Source organism: Bos mutus, chromosome 14, assembly GCF_027580195.1.
Source record: "Bos mutus isolate GX-2022 chromosome 14, NWIPB_WYAK_1.1, whole genome shotgun sequence".
Classification (NCBI taxonomy): Eukaryota; Metazoa; Chordata; class Mammalia; order Artiodactyla; family Bovidae; genus Bos; species Bos mutus.
Genome location: NC_091630.1, coordinates 9,309,466 through 9,329,240, shown reverse-complemented (window position 1 = coordinate 9,329,240; position 19,775 = coordinate 9,309,466).

Here is a 19,775-nt window from a genome sequence, read left to right as displayed (position 1 = left end):
TTCCATTATAGATTATTATATCAAAAATAGTTCCCTGTTCTATACAGTGGTCCTTGTTTATTTTATGTATAGTAGTGTATATATGTTATTAATAATTGAAAATTCCCACTTCATTCCTCACCTCCCCCCTTTACTCTCTGATAACCATGTTTGTTTTCTGTTTTGAGAATAAGTTCATTCATATCATGTTTATTTTAGCTTCCACACACAAGTGATATCATACGATACTTTTCTTTATCTGACTTAAATCACTTAGTATAAGAATCTCTAGGTCCATCCGTATTGCTGCAAATGGCATTACTTCATTCTTTTTTACGGCTCAGTAATATCACATTGTACATATATACACATCTTCACATTGTGCACACATGAAAATGTACTTTATTCATCTGTCTGATGGACATTGATTGTTTTCACATCTTGACTATTATAAATAGTGCTATAAAGAACATCGAGGTACATATAGCATGTATCTTTTTGAATTATAGTTTTCTCCAGATATATGCCCAGGGGCAGGACTACAAGGAACCTCTATACTGTTTTCCACAGTAGGTGCATATCTACATTCCTACCAACCATGTAGGAAGGTTCCCTTTTCTCCACACCCTCTCTAGCATTTATTATTTGTACACTTTTTTTATGATGGCCATTTGGTGTGATCACTCACCTAGAGCCAGACATCCTGGAATGTGAAGTCAAGTTGGCCTTGGAAAGCATCACTGCGAACAAAGCTAGTGGAGGTGATGGAATTCCAGTTGAGCAAATCCTGAAAGAAAATGCTGTGAAAGTGCTGCATTCAATATGCCAGCAACTTTGGAAAACTCAGCAGTGGCCACAGGACTGGAAAAGGTCAGTTTTCATTCCAATCCCAAAGAAAGGCAATGCCAAAGAATGCTCAAACTACTGCACAGTTGCACTCATCTCACACGCTAGTAAAGTAATGCTCAAAATTCTCCAAGCCAGGCTTCAGTAATATGTGAACTGTGAACTTCCAGATGTCCAAGCTGGTTTTACAAAAAGCAAAGAACCAGAGATCAAATTGCCAACATCCTCTGGATCATGGAAAAAGCAAGAGAGTTCCAGAAAAACATCTATTTCTGCTTTATTGACTATGCCACACAGCCTTTGACTTTGACTGTGTGGATCACAACAAACTGTGGAAAATTCTGAAAGAGATGGGAATACCAGACCACCTGACCTGCCTCTTGAGAAACCTGTATACAGGTCAGGAAGCAACAGTTAGAACTGGACATGGAATAACAGACTGGTTCCAAATAGGAAAAGGAGTTCGTCAAAGCTGTATATTGTCACCCTGTTTATTTAACTTCTATGCAGAGTACATCATGAGAAACGCTGGGCTGGAAGAAACACAAGCTGGAATCAAGATTGCTGGGAGAAATATCAATAACCTCAGCTATGCAGATGACACCACCCTTATGGCAGAAAGTGAAGAGGAACTCAAAAGCCTCTTGATGAAAGTGAAAGAGGAGAGTGAAAAAGTTGGCTTAAAGCTCAACATTCAGAAAACGAAGATCATGGCATCCGTTCCCATCACTTCATGGAAAACAGATGGGGAAACAGTGGCTGACTTTATTTTTCTGGTCTCCAAAATCACCGCAGATGGTGATTGCAGCCATGAATCCTTGGAAGGAAAGTTATGACCAACCTAGATAGCATATTCAAAAGCAGAGACATTACTTTGCCAACAAAGATCCGTCTAGTCAAGGCTACGGTTTTTCCAGTGGTCATATATGGATGTATAGAGTTGGACTATAAAGAAAGCTGAGCACCGAAGAACTGATGCTTTTGAACTGTGGTGTTGGAGAAGACTCTTGAGTGTCCCTTGGACTGCAAGGAGATCCAACCAGTCCATCCTAAAGGAGATCAGTCCTGGGTGTTCATTGGAAGGACTGATGTTCAAGCTGAAACTCCAATACTTTGGGCACCTGAGGCGAAGAGCTGACTCATTTGAAAAGGCCCTGATGCTGGGAAAGATTGAGGGCAGGAGGAGAAGGGGATGACAGAGGATGAGATGGTTGGATGGCAACACCGACTCAATGAACATGGGTTTGGATGGACTCCAGGAGTTGGTGATGGACAGGGAGGCCTGGCATGCTGTGGTTCATGGGGTCACAAAGAGTCGGACATGACTGAGTGACTGAACTGAACTGAACTGATCCTGATCATGGTGAAGTAATACTTCATTGTAGCTTGAGCTGTTTATACATCTTAGGACATTTGTATATTTTGGAAATTAAGCCCTTGTCAGTTGCACCGTTTGCAAATATTTTCTCCCAATTGTAGGTTGTTTTCTCATTCTGTTTATGATTTCCTCTGTTGTGTAAAAGTTTTAAGTTTAATTAGGTTCTGTTTGCTTATTTCTACTTTTATTTTCATTATTCTAGAAGATGGATCCAAAACATATTGCTGTGATTTATGCCAAAGAGTGCTCCATGTTTTCTTCCAGGAGTTTTATAATATCTGGTCTTATAGACACACAGCATAAGACCAGCTATTAAACAGATTCAGTACAAGAGTCTTCACCTCATGCTTTATTGTTTTGCTGTTGTGAGTTTATTATCAGTCATATAATATGAGAAATCATCACCAATACTGAATCAGAAAAGGGTAAAGTTGGACACAATCAGTTGTGTCCAACTCTTTGCGACCCTGTGGAGGTGTACAAAAATTTGAGGATTATATTTCTGCTAAAAAGACTACTTTCTACACATTGCCACTTAATCTAATTCTCATAAGGAGTCATGTGATGCTGCTCTATCTGTCAAATTAATTTACATAGTAGGAGTCAAACTAGAGAGTCTTCAGCCAGAACATGATCAAGTGACAGATCTTTTAAGGTGTTTTATATCCCCATAGTAGACCATAAGTATAGTTGGTAGAAGTGACACTGAGGACTGATTCTGGGATATGATCACTTGTGCAATGGACATAGAAGTTAAGTAGCACCTGTATTCAGTTTTATAACCTCACAGAAAAATGCTCAGCTCTTTGGACATCTAACCCTTTTCTGGTTCAGAATTGGTGATGGTCTTCTGCCATGTTTATATATTTATATCTACATCTGGTTTCCTTTGACTTACTCAATGCGTATGACACATGAGCAAAAGCCCTTGGCTCATTCCATTAATTTGTCTTTCAAAAAGAGCAATATTCTACATCTCCAAAAATATTAGACCCATTCATTTTATTTCATGAGGCTTCCATATATTATTGTATTCTTCCTTGAAAAGCAAAATTGGTTTTACAGGCCAATATTCTACATGGAATTCCAGCTGAGCTTTTATAAATCCTAAAAGATGATGCTGTTAAAGTGTTGTACTCAATATGTCAGCAAATGTGGAAAAATCAGCAATGGCCACAGGACTGGAAAAGATCAGTTTTCATTCCAATCCCAAAGAAGGGATTCACACTACCATAATTTGTGCTCATTTCACATGCTAACAAGGCCATGCTCAAAATCCTCCAAGATAGGCTTCCACAGTCCATGAACCAAGAACTTCCATATGTACCACCTGGATTCAGAAAAGGCAGAGGAACAAAAGATCAAATTGCCAACATCTGTTGGATCATAGAAAAAGCAAGATAATTTCAGAAAAATATCTACTTCTGCTTCATTGACTACATCGAAGCTTTTTGGCTGTGTGGATCACAACAAACTATGGAAAACTCTTAATAACTCTTAATAATATGCAATAACAGAGCACTTTACCTGTCTTCTCAGAAGCCTGTTGCAGGTCAAGAAGCAACAGTTAGAATTGGACATGGAACAATGGACTGGTTCAAAATCGCGAAAGGAATACACCAAGGGTGTATATTGTCACCTTTATTTAACTTATTTAACTTATGTGCAGAGTACATAATGTGAAATGCCAGGCTGGATGAATCACAAGCTGGAATCAAGATTGCTGGGAGAAATATCACCAAACTCAGATATGCAGATGATACTACCCTAATGGCCGAGAGTGAAGAGGAACTAAAGAGCCTCTTGAAAGTGAAAGAAGAGAGAGAAAATCTGGCTTAAAACTAATCATTCAAAAAAAACTAAGATCATGGCATCCAGTTCCATCACTCAAGGCAAATAGATAGGAAAAAAACATAAACAGTAGCAGATTTCTTGGGCTCCAAAATCACTGCAGAGGGGGACTGCAGCCATGAAATTAAAACACATTTGCTCCTTGAAGAAAAGTTATGACAAACCTAAACAGGGTATTGAAAAGCAAAGATATCACTTTGTTGACAAAGGTCCATATAGTCAAAGCTATGGTTTTTCCAGTACTCATGTATGGGATGCGGAGAAGGTAATGGCACCCCACTCCAGTACTCTTGCCTGGCAAATCCCATGGATGGAGAAGCCTGGTAGGCTGCAGTCCATGGGGTCACTAGGAGTCGGACACGACTGAGCGACTTCACTTTCACTTTTCACTTTCATGCATTGGAGAAGGAAATGGCAACCCACTCCAGCGTTCTTGCCTGGAGAATCCCAGGGACGGGAGAGCCTGGTGGGCTGCTGTCTATGGGGTCGCACAGAGTTGGACACGACTGAAGTGACTTAGCAGCAGCAGCATGTATGGGATGAGAAAGTTGAACCATTAAGAAGCCTGAGGGCTGAAGACTAGATGCTTTAGAAATATGATGCTGGAGAAGACTCCTGAGAATCCTTTGGACAGCAAGGAGATCAAACCAGTCAATCCAAAAGGAAGCCAACCCTGAATATTCATTGGAAAGACTGAAGCTGAAACTCCAATACTTTGGCTACCTGATGCAAAGAGCTAACTCATTGGAAAAGACCCTGATGCTGGGAAAGATCGAGGGCATGAGGAGAAGAGGGCAACAGCGGATGAGATGATTGGATGGCATCACCAACTCAATGGACATGAATTTGAGCAAACTCCAGGAAATAGTGAAGGACAGGGAAGCCTGGCATACTGCAGTCCATGGGGTCACAGTCAGACACAACTTAGCAACCAAACAGCATGAAAATTCTACATGGGGAACACTGGTGATTTCATTTCCAGCTTTAAAAAAAGGTTGTTTTTTTTTTTTTTAATCTAGATATATAGTATTAAAAGTGTTAACACCTATCCTGCTCAAACTCTTCCAGAAAATTGCAGAGGAAGGTAAACTTCCAAACTCATTCTATGAGGCCAGCATCACCCTAATACCAAAACCTGACAAAGATCCCACAATAAAAGAAAACTACAGGCCAATATCACTGATGAACATAGATGCAAAAATCCTTAACAAAATTCTAGCAATCAGAATCCAACAACACATTAAAAAGATCATACACCATGACCAAGTGGGCTTTATCCCAGGGATGCAAGGATTCTTCAATATCTGCAAATCAATCAATGTTATACACCACATTAACAAATTGAAAAACAAAAACCATATGATTATCTCAATAGATGCAGAGAAAGCCTTTGACAAAATTCAACATCCATTTATGATAAGAACTCTCCAGAAAGCAGGAATAGAAGGAACATACCTCAACATAATAAAAGCTATATATGACAAACCCACAGCAAACATTATCCTCAATGGTGAAAAATTGAAAGCATTTCCTCTAAAGTCAGGAACAAGACAAGGGTGCCCACTTTCACCATTACTATTCAACATAGTTTTGGAAGTTTTGGCCACAGCAATCAGAGCAGAAAAAGAAATAAAAGGAATCAAATTGGAAAAGAAGAAGTAAAACTCTCACTGTTTGCAGATGACATGATCCTTTACATAGAAAAACCTAAAGACTCCACCAGAAAATTACTAGAACTAATCAATGATTATAGTAAAGTTGCAGGATATAAAATCAACACACAAAAATCCCTTGCATTCCTATACACTAATAATGAGAAAACTGAAAGAGAAATTAAGGAAACAATTCCATTCACCATTGCAACAGAAAGAATAAAATACTTAGGAATATATCTACCTAAAGAAACTAAAGACCTATATATAGAAAACTATAAAACACTGGTGAAAGAAATCAAAGAGGACACTAATAGATGGAGAAATATACCATGTTCATGGATTGGAAGAATCAATATAGTGAAAATGAGTATACTACCCAAAGCAATTTATAGATTCAATGCAATCCCTATCAAGCTACCAACGGTATTCTTCACAGAGCTAGAACAAATAATTTCACAATTTGTATGGAAATAAAAGTGTTAACATTTCTATTAGCAAGGAGTGCTTTTAATTTTAGCTGTATGAACTGGATACATATGGCTTAATTCTTAGGACTTGCATTATAGATCTTTGCTTGAAAGTAGGATTGATAAAGGTTGTCTATTTACATATCACCTAAAAAATCCACTAAGTAAAAAAGGAATTATAATTAACTCTTGTTTTTACTTGTATCTTGAAGATTTAAAACTAGTTTTGGATAAATCTAATGCATGTTCCTTAGTAAGTATAATTTTTTTTCTATGCCACTAACATAGTTTACTTGTCATAACTAGGAATAGCCTTAATATGGTCCTACTATTTGATTACTATAAAAATGAATTACATAAAGAGCAAACAAACAAACAAAAATGAATTATATAAGCTAAAGAATTCTGAGATCCAAATCATCATTTCTGGCAAATGTACTCTTACATTTGATTTGCTTATGTCAAGCAGTTCCAATTGCAAGTCAAAATTGTTAGTTAAGAGTTCATTTTGCAACTAATTTATCCCAGAACATTCACTACTTGTGCTAAGTTGCTTCTGTTGTGTCCAACTCAGTGTGACACTATGGACTGTAGCCAGCCAGGCTCCTCTGTCCATGGGATTCTCCAGGCAAGAATACTGGAGTGAGTCGCCATGCCCTTCTCCAACGGATCTTCCCGACCCAGGGATCGAATCCACATCTTCTGTGTCTCCTGCATTGGTGGGCGGGTTCTTTACCACTAGCACCATCTGGGAAGGATTCACTAGGATGTTGCATTGCTTAAAATAACCTCTTTGGCTGGAATATGCAGGTGACGATAACTGGTTTACACATTTTCTAGGTAAAACTATTGCAGATATACTCCAGAAATTAAAATGTAGGGCCTCAGTGGCCCATTCTTCTTGAGGTTTTGGTGGAAACCCAGAACTTTTTTCTAAAGAAGACCTTGCCATTTTTTTTTGCAGATACTACCTTGATGTATCTTGATCTAGCATTTATTTAGGCACAGATACCGATTTGATTCCTGAATGAAATTATTGATTACTGACACATATGGATCTGTTAGTTAGATAAAAAGCAATCTTTATTTCAGATTTTTGTCAGAAAAAATAATCTCAAGCTTTCTGATACTCTTCATTCATAGGAAAAAATTATATAAAGGAATAATCCTGAATTTTATAATGTTGACAGTGTTTATCTCTAGATTTTAGGATTATAAATGGTAGTGTTTATTTGTAAGTTCCTGTTGGATTGGGCTTTTTCCTACTTGTGTGCCACTTGTGTAATACCCCCCATATTCATTAATAAAAGGGTTTTGATTTTCTCTCTTCTTGCTCCCTGGTAACAATTAGTATGTAACTTGGAACCTACAAGTGGAAATTTGAGTGTGAATTTAATCTAGAACAAGAGATTCGATGTCTAAGGAGCTGTTGGGATTAATTCTACATTTTACAGTGCTGGGGTTTGCTCTGTCTGCTGTGATGCATTAGCATCACCTGAGCTGGTCGGAGGGGCAGACTCTGGCCCCACAGTAGTCCTAGTGAGCTAGGACCTGGAGGAGAACAGGATCCGCAGGTGGTTTGGATGAACATTAAAACCTGCCTCACCAGTGGCTTCCCAGTGGCTCAGAGGTAAAGAATCCACCTGCGATGCAGGAGCCGCAGGAGATGTGGGTGGGAAGATCCCCCAAATGCAAGCATGGCAACCCACTCCAGTATTCTTGCCTGGAGAATCCTATGGACAGAGGAGCCTGGCTGGCCGCAGTCCATGGGGTCGCAGAGTCAGACATGACCAAAGCGACTTAGCACGCGCACACTCTCCCTCTTGTTCTGTGGTGGGGCCACAGCATCTGGCCAGGCTATTTCAGGTATAAATATTAATGGATTTTCTTCTTCCTTGCCCTCTAGATCAGCCCTTGTTCCTATTCATTTTCAGCCTAGTCACATTGATTATGTGAGTTCTTGATATTCTTCCGATTATAATCAAGAAAATTCCTAATTGATGCACAAGTTAATTCTTTTAAAAATGTCTCTAGCATTTCTAAATTTTCCATGATGTCCATATGGTACTTTTATAATCAGTGAAATTTTAAAAAAATAATTTTTTAATGTATGCCTGCTTGAAACCAGAGAACTATGAATTCAGATCACATTGCTTTGATCCTTAATATATATATAATATATAATTTTTTAAATCTCCATTGTACTTTGGTGTTACGTCCTTTGCCAATAGTGAGGGGTAAATCAGAAAGTTTTGTGTGGTATTTACTCTTGTTTTTTAAAGGATGTTTTTAAGGTAAGTTTTCATTCCAATCCCAAAGAAAGTCAATGTCAAAGAATGCTCAAACTACCACACAGTTGCACTCATCTCACACACTAGTAAAGTCATGCTCAAAATTCTCCAAGCCAGGCTTCAGCAATACATGAACCATGAACTTCCAGATGTTCAAGCTGGTTTTAGAAAAGGCAGAGGAACCAGAGATCAAATTGCCAACATCCACTGGATCATCGAAAAAGCAAGAGAGTTCCAGAAAAACATCTATTTCTGCTTTATTGACTATGCCAAAGCCTTTGACTGTGTGGATCACAATAAATTGCAGAAAATTCTGAAAGAGATGGGAATACCAGAGCACCTGACCTGCCTCTTGAGAAATTTGTATGCAGGTCAGGAAGCAACAGTTAGAACTGGACATAGAACAACAGACTGGTTCCAAATAGGAAAAGGAGTACGTCAAGGCTGTATATTGTCACCCTGCTTATTTAACTTCTATGCAGAGTACATCATGAGAAACGCTGGGCTGGAAGAAGCACAAGCTGGAATCAAGATTGCTGGGAGAAATATCAATAACCTCAGATATGCAGATGATACCACCTTTATGGCAGAAAGTGAAGAGGAACTCAAAAGCCTCTTGATGAAAGTGAAAGTGGAGAATGAAAAAGTTGGCTTAAAGCTCAACATTCAGAAAAAAAAAAAAATCATGGCATCTGGTCCCATCACTTCATGGGAAATAGATGGGGAAACAGTGTCAGACTTTATTTTTCTGGTCTCCAAAATCACTGCAGATGGTGACTGCAGCCATGAAATTAAAAAGCGCTTACTCCTTGGAAGAAAATTTATGACTAACCTAGATAGCATATTGAAAAGCAGAGACATTACTTTGCCAACAAAGGTTTGTCTAGTCAAGGCTATGGTTTTTCTTGTGGTCATGTATGGATGTGAGAGTTGGACTGTGAAGAAAGCTGAGAGCCGAAGAATTGATGCTTTTGAACTGTGGTGTTGGAGAAGACTCTTGAGACTCCCTTGGACTGCAAGGAGATCCAACCAGTCCATTCTAAGGAGATCAGCCCTGGGATTTCTTTGGAAGGAATGATGCTAAAGCTGAAACTCCAGTACTTTGGCCACCTCATGCGAAGAGTTGACTTATTGGAAAAGTCTCTGATGCTGGGAGGGATTGGGGGCAGGAAGAGAAGGGGATGACAGAGGATGAGATGGCTGAATGGCATCACTGACTCGATGGATGTGAGTCTGAGTGAACTCCAGGAGTTGGTGATGGACAGGGAGGCCTGGCATGCTGCGATTCATAGGGTTGCAAAGAGTTGGACATGACTGAGCAACTGAACTGAACTGATATATACACTATATATATATATAGTTTTTGTTTTATCATAGGAAGTGGTTAAATTAATGAAACAATGAATGTACTGAATAGCCCCAAATAATTGTTAAACATACTATCATATACTTCAGAATATCAGAGATGAAAGCAACCACTCTTCCCAAGACATTTCTCTCCCTGACAACTCTCTATGATCCAGTATTAATCGCCAAGAATTGAGGCAGACTGGCAAGAGACAGAGGGAGAAGCCTAACAGAGCTGTGGCCTGTTACCTGATTTAGATAACTAGGGCAGGGCCTAGTGGGTGTGGAATGTGAGAGGGGAAAGCAAGGGAAGAGATGGGGAATGGAGAGCATCCTTTTGCTGAAATGGTCAGCTGTTCCTTCCTGTGGGGAAGACTGACATCTGATACTGCCACCTGATGTCTCCCAGGATGCTCTGTAATATACATGTTTAGGCCAAGGGATTATTCAAGAGGCTTAAAGAAATTCTATGCCCATTATCAACATATAAATGCTCATTGGATTTTTATGATTGCTAATCCTTACTATGACCAGGACTCATTATGGTGATAACGGCTACTCTCCCAGGGCACAATCATTTGCCTGCATTCTATAAACAAGCCCCTACCCATCACTGGTTAAAGATGCTTTTATAATTCACATTATTCTGCTACAACATCTCTGAACCTGCCCCTGAGTCATGACCCGTATCTGGTTCGACCTATCTGCTCTTTTGCTTTCAATCCAATAGCCATATAGAATGAATCAATGAAAAATAAATGTTAATATTTACTTTTCCTATGGCAAGCATTTAGTATTTATTAACTCATTGGATGGGCTTCCCTGGTAGCTGAGCTGATAAAGAATCTGCCTGCAATACAGGAGACCCCAGTTCAATTCCCAGGTCAAGAAGATCCCCTGGAGAAGGGATAGGCTACCCACTCCCAGTATCCATGGGCTTCCCTCATGAGTTAGATGGTAAAGAATCCACCTGCAATGTGGGAAACCTGGGTTGGTTCCCTGGGTTGGGAAGATCCCCTGGAGGAGGGCATGGCAACCCATTCCAGTATTCTTGTCTGGAGAATTCTGGAGGATCCTGGATGGAGGATCCTGGCAGCCCATGGGGTTGCAAAAAGTCGGACAAGGCTGAGCGACTAAGCCCATCACGACACAGCAGAACTCATTGGATCCTCACAAAACTACAAGATAGGTAGATCTATGATGTTGCCTCCTTTTTTCCAAACAAGAAACTAAGAAGCAGAAGCTAAGCAAATTGCTCGAGGTTACACAGTAGTGGTAAGATTGCTGGGACTGGACCCCAGAGCCCGCAGACTTCATCACTTTCCGGTGATCATGTCACTGCTGCACGTTGTACAGGAGACAGCACGGGTTTTACTAACTCACCATCTGGGAATTTGCTTATTGTTTACTATACTCTTTCCACTGGAATTCACCCTTGTACTCTAATGATGGTTTTTACTCATAGCCCTTGCTCAAACTTCTTCATTTCCCCCAAGCAGAAGGCCAGCAAGATCCTGCGAGAGCCACTGGCTATTCAAGTTCTTAAAAACTCTCTTTTAGCATGCCAAAGAGCAATATAAAGCATACAACGACAGGCACCAGGTCTCAGGAGAGAAAATCTGACAGTGAGATACCATCTGTTTCTACTCCTATCTTATATAGACCATCTGTTCTTGCTCAAAATACTGCACAAATGAAACTTCGGGTCATTTAAGGTCAGAGGAATCATCAACCTCTCAACTGTGTCTATCCACACCCTCATCCTGTCTTCTCCTGCTCATCTTGCCCGGTTTATCAAGGCCCCACATGTCCCTGCCCAAGTCTGCATCCAGCCTCAACAACTAGATGGACAATCTAGTTGGAAAATATGGCATGGGGATTACTGAATTCCCATCAGCATGAAGGCTGACTCCAGCAGCTGGTAAGATTGAAAGCATGGAGGTGAAATTTTAAGCAAGGAAGCTTTCCTCCCACAGTAAACAGGGGGTCAAAATTTGATTGCTTGGTATTATCTTGCATACGGAAGAAGTGTTGAAAGGAGAGATTATGCCTATTCCACTCCTGGCTACATAAACCTTGCTCCCACTCATACTTTTGCTGACCACCCTCCTAAAAAAGTGAAAAGTGAAAGTCTCTCAGTCCTGTCTGACTCTTTGCAACCCCAAGAATTATACAGTCCATGGAATTCTCCAGGCCAGTGGGTAGCCTACCCTTCTCCAGTGGATCTTCCTGACCCAGGAATCAAATCAGACTGAGGTTTCCTACATTGCAGGCAGATTCTTTACCAACTGAGCTATCAGGGAAGCTCCCCAAGCTATCAGGGGCTGACTCCCCTGAACCACCCCCCCACCAAAGAAAAAAAAACTAGTCTCAAAATGCAGCTAAAATCCAAACCAATTACCAGGACCGTCCTTTCCCACAAGTCCCCTTCTATTCTTCTTCTTGCTCCCAGCCCCTTTTACTCATTACCTTCTTCCTATATAATGGCAGATCTGCACCCCAATACCAAATACTGCCTCTGGCCCTGCCAGAATGTGGTCCTGTCTCAGACGAATTCTTCAGGAGGTCAGGCTGAGATTAAATTTATTAGGAGTCAACATCTGGGAAGAGAAGGAGAAACAGGATTCTGGGCTGGGCAGAGGTTCTGATCTGAAGATGATGAACTCTTGCACTGCTGCTGCTAAGGCGCTTCAGTCGTGTCCGACTCTGTGCGACCCCATAGACGGCAGTCCACCAGGCTCCCCCGTCCCTGGGATTCTCCAGGCAAGAACACTGGAGTGGGTTGCCATTTCCTGAACTCTTGCACAGTGAGTTCTATTCTGCCTTCAGAGTCATCACTGTGAGCTATTAGAAAGGACTCGGCGTTAGTTACAGTTTCCTATGGTTTTCGTTTCTTTCATCTTCACTTCATACCTACTTTCTTAAAGAATTCTGAGTTTTCCCCCTTTCTGAAGCTTTCTTTTAGTTCTATATCTTTAGATGGAGCACTTTCTTAGCTCTGAGATGACTCTTTTTAAAAAAACTGTTTCAATGGATCTCAAACTTTTTTACCGAAGAATTCCTGACTTTAGAGAATTCCTGGTAATCCCAAAAGGATAAATTAGATCTGCTTTCTTTAGGCACAGACTTTCTTTAAAGTCTCTGCACTTGGCCTTAAAAATTCATGTAAACTTTGAGTTCTACTCAGTAAACTATATGTGCTAGTTTTAATATTAAAATAGTGTTTTAAATTATTGGTGAATAAATTTATTCAGGAAGATGTACCAATTTTTGCATCAGTCCATGTACCTTCTGAAATAATCTTTCATATATCAGCTTCAATTTCATAAAACCAGGAGGCTATACTTCTGTAGCTTGGTATAAATTTCTTATAGCATGTTAAGAATGAACATTTAGAATATAATTTTAAGACCAACTTACATGCACTGAATTGAGTTTTCACAATACTCTATATTTTATTGTGCCTTCAAATTGAAATGAAAAATGAAAAATATCAATATATACCTTCTAAAGGAATGGAGAGATTTTGTCATAAAATTGTAAATCAGATGCTCAATTCAATTAGATAGGTATAAATAATCTCTCCAGGTTGTAGTGTGCAGTCTGGAGACACAATTTAGACACAATTGTTTAAAAGCATTTAAGTGAGCAAGTAAAAGCAATACATTTCAGGGTTTCCGTGTTTGATGGCTTGATTTAAAAATATAATTTAGATACAGAATATTTAGAAGTATCTAAATATCAAGACTTCAGAGTCTAGAGAAATAAATGAAAGCAGGTCATTTTGGGCAATTTTCATTACATTAAAAAAAAATTGTTGCAAGAATTAAGCGACATTCATTCAACAACTGTTTAAAATTGTTGAGTTCCAGAAAAAAACTAAGAGGAAGGCAAGCAATCTTTCTTCCAGGTAGCATATTTTGAAGAAGAGAAGGCAGATACAACAGAATTTAAAGTGGTAATCTTTAGCAATAATCTAAAGCTCAGGTATTCTGAAATCTTGATAAAATGTAGATCCAGGTACTTTGATAATTACCCAGATGGGGGAAGACTTAAAGTCCTCTTGTAGACACTGAGTAGCTTTAACTGAGATATATGCTTAAATGTATGACCCCTCCAGGCCTGTTTATAGATGGTTCAGGGACATATCTAAAGGCGAGTCTAAAGCTGTTTTCCAAAAACTATACAGTTAAGTACATATTTAGTATTCACTTATTGTGCAAGTACTCTGGAGGTTACGAGGCAAAATAATCTTATTGATTTGATCTTATTATTCACATACTCAGCTACCCACCTAGCCTACTGTGAAAAGATTGTTCCCTAATAAGTTGCTCAGTGGTGCTCAGACTTAATGCCTAAACAATCCCTACCATTTTATGTGGTATTTTATTTATTCGATCATTTATTCTGAGAACCTGCTCTATGTCATACACTGTCTTAGATCCTGGGTATATAGCAAAAATAAATAAATAAAATTCTATCTCCTCATTCTTTGAGGTCTACCATTTATAAAAAAAAGTAGATAAATCAATGATACATAGAAAATGAAAATGGCTATAAAATAGCATATTTATATAGAGAAAAACAGAATTGACTTCTTTGGATAGTATGTACAGGAAAGGTCTTTCCAAGGTGGATATATTTAATCCAAGAGCTAACAGGAAAGGGAGCTAGCCCTGTGAAGAATCAGGGGAAAAGCAGTCAAGCCTCAGGAAACAGCATGCACATGTGTCTCTTGGAATGTCTGAGGAGCAGAAGGAAAGCAGTGTGGCCAAGCCACCATGAGTGAGGGAAGGTGTGCACACGAATGGGTGAAGATGGCCAAACAAAATGAAGTTCTGAATTCATTTTAAGTATAATAGGGTACCATTTAAAGGTCTAAGGGAAATGATATGACATAACACATATTTTTAAACTACTGACTCAATGGACATGAGTTTGAGCAAGCTCCAGGCGTTGGTGATGGACAGGGAAGCCTAGAGTGCTGCAGTCCATGGGGCCACAAAGAGTCAGACGTGATTGAGTGGCTGAACAACAATCAGTACAATATATCTGTAGAGAATAGATTTAGAAGAAAAAATAAGGTTCAGGAAGTCCCATTTCAGATGTTATTGACCTAGTTCTAGAAGCTTGATTGTGACTTGGACCAGAGTAGAAAAAATAAAAATACTTTTGGGACATATTTTAGCATTATTGGCCTAACTTGAAGAGGGGAGAGAAAGACTGGCTCTAACAATATTTTTTAGTTGGGAGTCCATTTAGATGGCATTAAATACTATGGTAGGAAAATTTGGTTGAAGGGAATCCCTCAAATTGTTTTCAACCTGTTAAGTTTTCAGTGCTTGGGAAACTACCAAACAGAAATATAAAAGATAGAAAGTATATACACAAAACTAAAGAAAATGTGGCTTGAGATCTACATTTGGAAGTCAGGAGCATAAAGCTGGTATTTAAAGCAGTGGGAACAGACGAGTTCACTGAAAGTGTGTAGAAAGACTGAGAAAGAGTTGTGAAAAAATAGTAACATTTAAGTGTTGAATAGAGCAGGAGAAAACAATAAATGATGCTTCTAAGAAGCCAAAGAGAGCAGGAAAAGAATCAGAATTAGTGTCATCACAAAACAGGGTCAACTATTTGAGGTAGAACAGAGTGATCAACACCATTGACCACTTCTGAGAGAGCTAAGGAGTGGATATAAAGCTTATTCTATTGGGTTTATTCAAAAGCAGAGACATTACTTTGCCAACAAAGGTCCATCTAGTCAAGGCTATGGTTTTTCCTGTGGTCATGTATGGATGTGAGAGTTGGACTGTGAAGAAAGCTGAGCACCGAAGAATTGATGCTTTTGAACTGTGGTGTTGGAGAAGACTCTTGAGAGTCCCTAGGACTGCAAGGAGATCCAACCAGTCCATTCTGAAGATCAGCCCTGGGATTTCTTTGGAAGGAATGATGCTAAAGCTGAAACTCCAGTACTTTGGCCACCTCATGTGAAGAGTTGACTCATTGGAAAAGACCCTGATGCTGGGAGGGATTGGGGGCAAGAGGAGAAGGGGACGACAGAGGATGAGATGGCTGGATGGCATCACTGACTCGATGGACGTGAGTCTGAGTGAACTCCGGGAGTTGGTGATGGACAGGGAGGCCTGGCGTGCTGTAATTCATGGGGTCGCAAAGAGTTGGACATGACTGAGCAACTGATCTGATCTGAATTGGGTTTATTAACATGGGCTTCACTTGTACCTGATAAAAGCAGAATCAGTAGAGAACACAGGCTGAAGCATATTAGAGCAGTCCGATGAGTGAATGGAAAGGGAGGAGGCACGAGAGAACAAAGGCTGGAATGCGAGGGAGCTGTCTTGGGACAGTGACATGCTAACCTGTCTGGTCAATGTCTGTGAGTACTGTTTAGCATCAGGTGACACAGCTGGGTGGGGAAGAGTGAGATCAGATTGGTGGAATGTGACCGCATAGTGGGGGATTATTATAAGTCTTGGTAATAATAGCATATTGTCCCCAATTAGTTACAATAACTATTCTGCGATTCACTAGGTTTGTGACCATGGACAAGTTAGTAAGCCTCTCTCTGCCTCAATTTTCTCATCAATAAAATAAGACTTATAAAAAAAATCTGCCTCAAAGTCTCATTGTGAAGACTTAATGAGGTGATATACACAAAGAGTTTTGCATACCGTCTGTCTCTATTAAATATTCACTGCTGCTGCTGCTGCTAAGTCGCCCGAGTCATGTCCAACTCTGTGCGACCCCATAGAGGGCAGCCCACTAGGCTCCTCTGTCCCTGGGATTCTCCAGGCAAGAATACTGGAGTAGGTTGCCATTTCCTTCTCCAAAACATTCACTAACTAGAATTATATTATCGTTAGTAGTAGTCATAGCAGTAGTAATAGTAGCATATATAATTAAAAATTAAATATTTGTGATACTAAAACAAAGAGAGATTTCACTGTTTAAATTATAGCCATTGGACTCTTAGCCCTCAGAAGGAAAGACTATTTGAGAAAGCTTTAGTTCAGTTCAATCACTCAGTCGTGTCCGACTCTTTGCAACCCCATAGACTGCAGTGTGCCAGGCTTCCATGTCCTTCACTCTCCTGGAGTTTGCTCAAACTCAAGTCCATTGACTTGGTAATGCCATCCAACCATCTCATCCTCTGTCATCCCCTTCTCCTCCTGCCTTCAGCCTTTCCCAGCGTTAAGGTCTTATCTAGTGAGTCAGCTCGTAGCATCAGATGGCCAAAGTATCAGAGCTTCAGCTTCAGTATCAGTCCTTCCAGTGAATTTCCTTTAAGACTGACTACTTTGATCTCCTAGATGTCCAAGGGACTCTCTAAGAGTCTTTTCCAGCACCACAGTTTGAAAGCATCAATTCTTTGTTATTCAGCCTTGTTTATGGCCCAACTCTCACATACATATTTGACTTCTGGGAAAACCATAGCTTTGACTATATGGAATTTTGGTGATAATAAATAACCCAATCAAAAAATGGGCAGAAGATTTAAACAGATATATCTCTAAAGAAAACATATAGATTGCCGAAATAGGGTAAATTATTAGAGAAATGCAAATCAAATCTGTAATGAGGTATCACTTCACAGTAGTCAGAATGGCCATCATCAAAACATCTATAAATAGTAAATGCTGGAGAAGGTGTAGAGAAAAGGGACCCCTCCTACACTGTTGGGGAGAATGCAAATTGGTACACTCATTATGGAGAATAGTACAGTGGTTCCTCTAAAAACTGTGTTGTTGCTGTCGTTCAGTTGCTAAGTTGTGTCCAACTCTGTGATCCCACGGACTTCAGTACACCAAGCTTCCCTGTCTCCTGAGTTGGCAAGTGGGTTCTTTACTTGCACCACCTGGGAAGCCATAGGTGGCCCATACATACAATCAAATATTACTCAGCATTAAAAAAGAACAGTGTAATGTCACTTGCAGCAACATGCCTGGATTTATGCATCATCATACTGAAGGAAGGAAGTCAGAGAAAGACACATATCATACAATATCACATCTATGTGGGATCTAAAAAAGAATTTTACAGATAACCTTATCTATAAAACAGAAATAGAGTCATGGATGTAGGAAACAAACTTATGGTTGCTGGAGGGGAAAGGTGAGGGGGTAAACTGAGCAATTAAGACTGACATATGCACAATACTATATACAATATAGGTGATTAATAAGGACCTACTCTATAGCACAGGGCACTCTACTCAGTACTCTGTAATGACCTATATGGGAAAGGAATCATAAAAAGAGTGAACATAAATTTATATGTATAACTGATTCACTTTACTGTATAGCTAAAGCTAACACAATATTGTAAATCAACTGTATTCTCATAAAAGGAAGAAAAACAACAGGGCAATAAATAAATAAACAATTTTGAAAGGATGGATAAAGTGGGAAAAATCTGTGTACCACAAAACCAGAAAATGATGTTAGTTTTAACTCTGCTTCTGACAAGGCCAAGTGATCTTAAGGAACCCTATTCAACACTCTTTGAAATAATTTTACTCATCTATTAAATGAAGACCTACTGAGTTATTTCTTAGTTATATTCAACTTCTAAATTCTATAATTAAAACATTCATGAAGCTTGCAAAAATATGAATAAAATAAACAGTGCAGAAGCCTAGATATGCCAAACACATACTTTATTGTGAGTAAAATGCCAGCTATCTCCAATGATATTTCCATATAAAATACAAGAATACATATTTATATATTTGACTTGCTTATTAAACCCACAAATTAAAATTACATTTATAGGATGGGAGCTTATTAAACAGAGCTGGAAATATGGTAGCTACTACTCACATGCTGAGTTTTCAATTTCAATTAATTAAAAGTTTAGTTATTCAGTTATACTTATTATACTTTGACTACTCAGTAGCCATATGTGGCTCATGGCAGATATAGAATATTTGTATAATTTCACAAAGGTTATTGAGCAGTGCTAATTTTGATATAAACGTCTGAATGCAGAGTTCCAAAGAATAGCAAGAAGAGATAAGAAAGCCTTCTTCAGTGATCAATGCAAAGAAATAAAGGAAAACAACAGAATGGGAAAGACTAGAGGTCTCTTCAAGAAAATCAGAGATACCAAAGGAACATTTTATGCAAAGATGAGCTCGATAAAGGACAGAAATGGTATGGACCTAACAGAAGCAGGAGATATTAAGAAGAGATGGCAAGAATACACAGAAGAACTGTACAAAAAAGATCTTCATGAGCCAGATAATCATGATGGTGTGATCACTGACCTAGAGCCAGACATTCTGGAATGTGAAGTCAAGTGGGCCTTAGAAAGCATCACTACGAACAAAGCTAGTGGAGGTGGTGGAATTCCAGTTGAGCTATTCCAAATCCTGAAAGATGATGCTATGAAAGTGCTGCACTCAATATGCCAGCAAATTTGGAGAACTCAGCAGTAGCCACAGGACTGGAAAAGGTCCGTTTTCATTCCAATCCCAAAGAAAGGCAATGCCAAAGAATGCTCAAACTACCTCACAATTGCACTCATCTCACACGCTAGTAAAGTCATGCTCAAAATTCTCCAAGCCAGGCTTCAGCAATATGTGAACCGTGAACTTCCTGATGTTCAAGCTGGTTTTAGAAAAGGCAGAGGAACCAGAGATCAAATTGCCAACAGCCGCTGGATCATAGAAAAAGCAAGAGAGTTCCAGAAAAACATCTATTTCTGCTTTATTGACTATGCCAAAGCCTTTGACTGTGTGGATCACAATAAACTGTGGAAAATTCTGAAAGAGATGGGAACACCAGACCACCTGACCTGCCTCTTGAGAAATCTGTATGCAGGTCAGGAAGCAACAGTTAGAACTGGACATGGAACAACAGACTGGTTCCAAATAGGAAAAGGAGTTTGTCAAGGCTGTATATTGTCACCCTGTTTATTTAACTTCTATGCAGAGTACATCATG